The following is a 9120-nucleotide window of genomic DNA, read 5'->3' on the forward strand; positions in this document are numbered from 1 at the left end:
GGTGACGGTAATCCTAAATTTATACTCTTTGACAATGACTGATTTATTTGCATGCAATGAAAATTCTTAGTTGTTCATGCTAATGACTTATGAAAAATAGTTGTTTTTTAAGAATATATATCTTATTCGCAAGTTTTGCTATACTAGCATGCAATTGTGAAATAATGATGTTACATCAGTTTCTTACAAATAATGCAATGTTATAACTACTTGTAAAAGGAAAAAGTGGAAAGCAAGAAACTTGCTAAATAATATCTATAAGATATTGGAAAGGAAAAAGAATGTGGATGATATACCAGAAAAACTGATAAGAAATAAATGACATTATAGGCATTGGGAATTATGATTTGGTGGATTGGGTGGAGGACGACGGCTATGGGTTTATAGCGCACCTCCATAGTGGTAAATGCATCCTCTTAGACCATCATGTTAATGGGAGACATGGCCACTAAGCATGTCATAAAAAGTCCCCCATGTACACTACTTGTAGACGTGGGTAGTGGAACATATTGGAGGCAAGATAACAAGCTAGGGAGCTAGATTATCTTGGATGAGTCGTCTCATGCATTAGTAATAATAACAAACATAAATTTTTTACTTGTAAAGCGTTGTCTTACCTGTTAGAATAATTGTTTCAAATGGATGGATACGTAGCATGTTCTTTATTACTGTGCAATGGCTATTTTAGAAATAATTGTTGATACATGTTCGTCTATTGAATTGATTTGTATGCCTTCAAATTCAAAAGTTGTTTGATTGTACATATATAGTACCGAATGAGTATGCTTTACATGTTTTGTTATAATTAATGATATCTAGATAAATGATAACGGGGAATCGTAGGTTAGAGAGCAGAGTAGTTCGTTTGTTCATGTGGAGGTGTGATGTACATGCACCCATTTCAAGGGTGTGCACGGACAGAACCACATGTGCAAGTTTCCCTGCATGTGGCTCATCTGTGCTTTCCCAGGCGCTGCCTGTGACTCAGCATGGGAGAAGGGGGCTGAACTGTACACTTAAATGTGTCAAAAGGCTTTTGACGGTTTGAAGATGGCAATTGTGATTGAGCCGGTGCTGAAGTTACCTGAGTTTGATAAGCTATTTTTGGTTTCACTTTCTTCTGATTCCCCTCGTTCTCTCACTTCTTCAGGAGCTTCTTCAGAATGTGTAAGAAGGGTAAAATAGTGTTCATCCCTCCTTGTGAGGTGTAAAAGTGTGCATTGAGGAATTATGTTGAAAAGTGAATGGGTAGAGAAGTTGAGCGAATTAAGTCGCCGTATTGGGCGTTTTCCTCTTCTCTCCCTCTCTCCAACATGAAATGTTGGTGGGGCCCAACAATTGGTTTATTTAAATCTTTGAACAAGATAGGCCCCACTCTTACTTATTATCAGAACTCTCACTCTTCTCTCTTTGAACAACGCCTAGTAATGAATGGTTTAGCTCTTTGAAGAAAGTAAACACCATATAAATGTATCTTTTAAAAAATACTTGGTCTTACTTTGTTCGAAGATCCAAGCTGTTCATTTGTTGCAACCTAATGTAAAAAGGCCTTGCTCCAAAAAAAAAGGTTGTTCCTAACAGTTTGATCCATTGAGATTCATATACGGTGTTGTCGGAGGGTTTGGATCATCGAGATGATTTTTTGGACATAGCTTATATACATTGAAGCTCAACAAATGAATAGTTTGGATTTTCAAACAAAGTGGCCCATTGAATTTCCTAAAATATACGTGTTATATAATGTATGCACGTAGGTAAGGTGGGCCTAATATATATATATATATATATATATATATATATATATATATATATATATATTGTGTTTGTTTGTAGGTGAGCATATATTTTAAAAAATACAATGAAGGCCATCTTGTTTGAAGATCCAAATCATTCAATTGTTGGGCCTTAATGTTACTACAATGTGCCCCAAAAATCAGCTCAATTGGATGATCCTAACCCTCTCTTTTCTATGGATAAACTACACCGTATATTAATTTCTATTGATCAAAGAGGTAGGTCATCCGATGGAGATGATTTTCATGGTAAGACGTAGGGGTGCAACTTGACCCGACCCGAAAATAGCATTGGTCGGGTTTCGAAATCATGGGTCTTGGGGAGGGTCGGGTTTTAGTTTAAAAACCCGGCTCAATCTTGGGTGGGGTTGGGTTTAAAGAAAAAAAACCCGAAACCCAAAACGACTTATGTAGGTGTACTATGACATTTTTAACTATCTCTTGAATAATATAGCAAATTATTTTTCAATATAATGACATAATTGTTTTCATTGAGGTGATCATGTTTGTGATGTGGAAATATAGTTTCCTTCTTAAATTTGTACACTTGATTACATAAATTTAGAGATTTTTGGTGTGAAGAATTGTTTTTTTTTCTTAAAATGCGTTAACGTGAAAAAACACGACCCGACCTGAGAATTATCATGGGTAGGGCCGGGTTTGGGAATTATGGGTATTCCGGAAAAAAACCTGACCCGACCTGACTCGAGATATTTCCCGGGTAGGGTAGGGTTCTTCAAAACCCGACCCGCCCGACCCGAGTTACAACCCTAGTAAGATTTATTTACATTAGGGAATACCAACTGAATGGTTTGGATCTTTGAATAAGCCGGGTTCCGCACTATTTTAAAAAAAAATACATAGACCTCCGTACGTATTCCACATATAACGCATATTCATTAGCAAATTCATTGTGGCCCACATGATTCAAATATTCAAACTAATCATTTGATGGGCCCCAACATAAGTGGCCTCTCCGCAAAAACCATCTCCATATGACGATCCTAACCCTCTAATCTGGAGAGGTCGATCGGAGGGTTTGGATCATCCTATGGAGTTGATTTTATTAGCAAGGACTATTTAAGTTGTGGCCCAACAAATGAACGGTTTGGATCTTTGAATCTTGTGGTCAAAAGTGATTTTTATATTACAAAATACATTTTTTATGATGTAAGGTGGGCCCAAGGAGGGAGAGAGTCTTACAAGGGAATGAATTTATCACCACCCCAAAAGAATCCTAAAAGAATCTGTGTATTTAGTGCGAGTGAAATTTTCAAGATTTTTGTAGATTTTGTAGATTTTCTATTGCGTCCCTTGAAATGTAGTCTCCATTCACTTTATTTCTTAATAACAGAATCACAGCCAAATCTCTCCAGATTTCACTTACTCAACATATACTATTCATTTAATTTATACTGCCTCTTCTATCGTACGCCTCTTACGTCAACCTAAATAGGAAAGAACAGCAACATATTTTAGACTCCGCCACCCCATTCTCCTACTGTAAAATCTGAAAATCCACTCTCAACTGACTCACAGTTTCCCTAACCCCCAAAATCTATCTAAGATGGACTCTGACTCCTCACCTTCCCCACTGGCTGCATTCAATGTTAACGACGGTAAAGAAGTGAAAGAAGATGACAACAAAGTCAACGATTCTTTGGCGTTGGTAGAGGATTCCGATGATGTGCTAGCTCTTCCTCCTCCATCGAATGATCAAGGTATGGACACTAATGCGAATCTCCCCTCTGGCGACAGAGGTGTACGGCCTCCAGCGACCCTGGCGAAGAAGCGCCGAAGTACTGCGTTAGAGAGGCCGGAGTGGTTGCCAGAGGGATGGGTGAAAAAACCGAAGATTAGATCTTCAGGCGCGACAATCGGAAAAGTAGACTGGGTATTTGATCGTCCAACTCTTTTTTCTCTACACCTGTTTTTACTTTTTCTGTCTGGTAATTAGAAACTCAAGAAATCAAGACATTGATGCTATTCTTTGATTTGTTTCATATGCATGATGTTATTTCAGAGTAATGATTCTTAGAAAGTTTATGTGCTTCTGTTGATCTTTAATATTGTTTTAGTTGCTTCTATTATTCCTAGGAATTCTGAATTATTTCTTTTACGTTGCTTATGTTATTCCTTAGCATTTCGAGGACTTGACATTCAGAATGTTAGTACTTGTAGCCTGAGCAATTACTTTATATCCCGATCTTAGGCGTCTAAGTTTGAATAACACAAGCTTTAACATAAAACCAAGTTGTGAGATTTTCCGACATGGTCAGATTCAGGGTTTGTTTGATCACGACATAGTTGCTAGTGTGGGAAGAGAAAGCATTAAGCAAAGGCCTTTTAGGAAGGTGGGAAGATGGAAGTGTGAAGGGCTCTAGAAGCATGAAGGGAATCAATGGGGAAGCACAAAATAATTGAGAAATGACAAGATTTAAAATAAGTAAATTCCAATTTCCAACCAGCTTAGGCAACTTGAATCCAACCATCATAAATTGCATACAGGATGTACTTAATGGAATATCACTGTTAGTTGAAATGCCAGTGTTGACCGATGCCCGACTAGATGAATTTTTTTTAAAGACCAGATTATGAAATCTTTTGTAGAGGATGTTTTGGATTTAATGTTTGCACACGATAGAATTTATGAATTTTTAGCTTGTGTACTAGAACTAGAAAGTTAACTTCTTGACTTTTAGATTTTTGTCTTGAGACTATTTTTAATAAATCCAAATGAGGGGTATTTTTCTATTTACAAGTAAATCCTAAGTAAATAGGCGTCAAAGATATTAACTTAAATAACTTTACATAATAATACACAGTCCCTTGTATTTCCTTGTAATTCTATAAATTCCATTATTTAATTGACTTCGCAAATTAGAGATATTCTTTTTAATTGAGACTTTATATTGTTTAAGTTGATTCCATTATTCTCAGGAATTTGGAAGACATGACATTGGAAAGGTTATGTGCTTCTACCTTTTTATCTTCTTTTAAGTCGTTTCTATTATTCTTTCGCATTCCGAGGACCCGACATTGGGAATGTTAGTAATTGAAGCCTGAACAATTACGTTATATCCTAATCTTAGGTGTCTAAGTGAAATCTTGTTTGGCAACCAAGAGGGGTGAATTGGTTGTCTTATAAAAATTTTAGCCTATTGAAAACTTTTCTAGTTCACCCTAGTTTTATCATTTCTTAATCAAGTTTGATGGACATAATGATTTCTCAATTCTTTAGTTAGCTTACGTACTTGATTAAGTAATATTGGCCTAATTTTGAAAAAACATTAGGAGATATTTGAGTGTGCCTTGACCAAGAGAAAAATCCAAGAGAGAAGGAAATACATTCTTCTATAGAAAACTCACTCTCTTGAATGCCTCTTTACTTAGCCTTCATTTGTTCTTCACTTGAGTGCAAGGCTTGCTTGTGGGATCTTCAATTAGAGCTTCTTACTTTGACACCTTCCATGGATGATGCCACCATTGTGTTCAAGCTCCTCTGTCCTTGGCGTATTTTGATCCTCTACTTAGGCCTTAAATGATCTTTCTTTGCTTGTTCAAATGCGTGAGCTGCTTGAGTTCAAGCTCCTCCTTGGTTGTACCTACAAGATTTGATTGGTCCAAATATGTTTCAGCTCTATCCTTGAAAGATCTTTCCTAAGCATTGGGCCATGTTTGGTGGTGTGCTAGCATGAATCAACCTGTGAATAACCTGTCTATCGCACAACACTCAAGGGAACACATTATTCCATAAGAGAACTAATCAATTTGTGTTTGTTAATCATCAAAACACGAGTGAAATGATTGATCTCTTGGGCTTACACTAAGTTTGAAAAAACACAAGCTTTAACATAAACTAAAGTTATCAGGTTTTTCGACATGGTAAGATTTCAAGCATGTTTGATTCGGCATAGTGACCAGTGTGGGAAGCGAAGGCTTTCGGGAAGCAGGAAGCATGAAGGGTTCTGAAAGCATCAAGGGAATTGACAGGGAAGTGTGAATTAACAGTTGGGTTTAGTGGAAATAACAACGAAGGCCCTCCATGTTTGAGATGTTAGCCTTAGCCTTAGCACTGTTGGGCATTAAAAATCGGCCTCCAGAGTATACCAAAGATAGTTGGATTTGGTGGAAATGGCCTCCTACAAGTTTCTTCAAACTAAATACAGTCGGGGCAGCAAAAGTTAATCCGGGAGAATCCGGTGGTGTAGGAGTAGTCAGAGATGCCTATGCACAAAGGTTATCATAGCCTATTTTTTATTATGAAAAGAGTACTAATATGGTAGAAAAAATAAGAGCGCTTCTAGATGGCCTTAGGATTTGTGCAACCCTTGGAATGAAGCAGATCATTACAGTAAGCTGCTAACTGATCTCATCAAAGGAATAGGAAATATACCATGGTCCATTAAATACCTTTGGCCGAAATTGCAAAGCCTTCTTACGATGCTATTGCCATCAATCTAGCATCACTACCCCAAGGGAAACATGGTGGCAGATGCGCTTGCCAACATGACTTCAAAATGACTAGCATCTACAGAGGCTGGAGAGAGATGCCCCCTACCTAGAGGGGTGGCCATATGTGAAGCGTTAGGCTTCTCAAATGTTCAGTCGAAGACTTAATTTGCTTTTAGTTTTCTTATTGTATCTCACTTTGGTTAGGAGTGACAATATTTCCCCCTTTTATTTTAAGAGGTTAGGGATATGTCTTCCTCTCCTTGGCTCTTTATATCTATGAAATTTTGAGGTCCACCCTAGGGTTGCACTCCTTTCCTGGTTAAAAAGAAAAAGTGTGAAATAATTGAAAATGACAAAAGTTTAAAATAAGTAAATTCCAGTTTCCAACCAGCACAGGCAAGTTGAATTCAACTATCATAAATTACATACAACATGTACTTAAGGAAAGTCACTGCCAGTTGAAATGCATGTGGTGATTAGTGCCTGACTAGATGCTTTTTTTTGTAAAGACATGATTATTAGATTTTTATCGAATTTTTGGGATTTAATAATGGTTGTACAGGATATAATTTATGAATTTTTAAAATTGGCAAAATACATCATCGTTTGAAGTTAAGATTTTGACCCGGTCCAGAATGACAGAAAAATATTGGATTTTGTACTAGAATTGAAAATTTGACTTATTGTCATTTTAGATTTGGTTCTCGAAACTATTTTTAATAAATCCAAATGGGGAAGTATTTCCATATTCATACGTAAATCTTAAGTAAATGGATATAAATGACATTTACTTAAATAACTTTGCATATAATTACACTATAAACTGTATTTCCTTGTAATTTTGTAAATGAAACAAAGGAAAAATTAAGGTTGCAAGTTGGGTTAGGTTCTACCCGCCATCAACCCAACCCGAAAATAACATGGGTTGGTTTTCGAAATCTGGGATCTTGGCTTGGTTCAAGTTTTATATTGAAAAACCTGGCTCAATGGTCGGGTTTAAAGGAAAAAAAATGCAAAACTAGAACCCCGACCCGACTCAAATAGATGTATTATGACTTTCTTAAATATCTCTTAAATAACATAGAAAATTATTTTCTAATATATTGATATAATTGTTTTCATTGACATGATATATTTGTGATGTGAAAATATAAACACTTGATGACATAAATTTAGAAATTTTTGGCTTGAAGATTTATTGTTTTCTACAATATTTAAAATTAGTAACTATCATACGCTAAAAAATAAATACGCGACGCGACCCAAGAAACTATCTCGGGTAGGGACGGGTTTAGGAATATTGGGTTTTCCTATAAAAAAATTAGACCTCACCTGACCCGACCCGCATAATTTATTGGGTAAGGTAGGGTATTGGAAAACCTAACCCGGGTTGCAACCCTAGCTGAAATTTGAGAAACGGTGGGAAATATGCTTTCGAAGTTGCGAAAACTCTCTTCCCAAATTCAGGAAATGCACTTCCCCAATTTTTGGGTAGTGCGGCATTTTCTGCTTTCAAATTTTCACCTTCCGGGGATGTTTTTGATAACTTTAGGTCACTGTTCCCCCAGTCACTTGAAGGTTTAAAATCCTTTTGATCCTATTTGGTTGCGCTACATAGACTAGGAGAGTGGTGGAATAAGTAGTCAACAATAGTGCAGCAACAAAAGAAGAAATAACATAACCAAGACTCAAAATAACATTCACCACGTTGATACCCCGCTTTTACAAAACCCATAACATAATGAAAGACAACGTCTAAAATTATTAAAACCGTCCAAAATTTCTCCTCAATATTCTCAATTATTAAAAACCATCCAAAAGGGTTCCTGCGCTTGAGCGCAGATAGCTTATCTGCGCTCGAGTGCTGGGAACAGGGGTGGGGCCACATTGGGGGGGGGGGGGGGGGTGATCCTAAGCATTCATTTGACAAGCCCCATCATGGATGGGAGTGTACCAAAAATCAGCTCCATTGGACCATCTTAGGGTGTCCATTTTTGGGGGAGAAATGGACATATACTGTTTGTCCACAAATCTACCACAAATCTACCAATTTTCACCCCACAAATGGACACCCTATGGTGATCCAATGGAGCTGATTTTTGGTAGGCACCCTATCCATGAAAGGGACCATCAAATGAATGCTTTGGATCCCCCCAAATGTGGCCCACCCCTGTTTCTGCACTCGAGCGCAGATAAGCTTATCTGCACACGAGAGCAGGAACCCTTCTCTCTCTCTCTCTCTCTATATATATATATATATATATATATATATATATATATCATTTACAGTATAAAAGAAACTTTTCCTAATTTTCCCAACAAAAGCAAAAAACCCTAAAGATATCCTAAAATATCTCACTACAAATTAACTAGTAGATAAAGATAAAGATAAAAGTTGGGAAACAAAATTTCTAAGATAAGCATATTTCCTAAAATTCCTATAAGAAAGGTTATGTGCTTCTAGTGACCTATTATATTGTTCAAGTTCCTTCTATTATTCTTTGGAATTCTGAAGATCTGACATTAGAGAGGTTAGGTGCTTCTAGTGAATTTTTTTATGTTCTTTTAAGCTTCGTCTGTTATTTTTTATAGCATTCCAAAGACCTGACATTGGGAATGTTAGTAATTATTGCCTGAACAATTACTTCATACCCCGATCTTAGGTGTCTCAGTTTGAAAAAACACAAGATTTAACATAAACTTAAGTTATTGGGTGTTCTAACAAGGACATATTTCGGGCTTGTTTGGTCATGCATAGGTGCCAGTGCGGGAAGCGAAGGCTCTAGTGATGGTGGGACGCGGGAAGCGTGAAGGGTTGTGGAAGCATTGAGGGAATCAACAAGGAAGCATGAAATAATTAGAAAAATGAAAA

Source organism: Tasmannia lanceolata, unplaced genomic scaffold, assembly GCF_043159265.1.
Source record: "Tasmannia lanceolata isolate RefF3 unplaced genomic scaffold, GAP_Taslan_0.1 ptg000025l, whole genome shotgun sequence".
NCBI classification, from domain to species: Eukaryota; Viridiplantae; Streptophyta; class Magnoliopsida; order Canellales; family Winteraceae; genus Tasmannia; species Tasmannia lanceolata.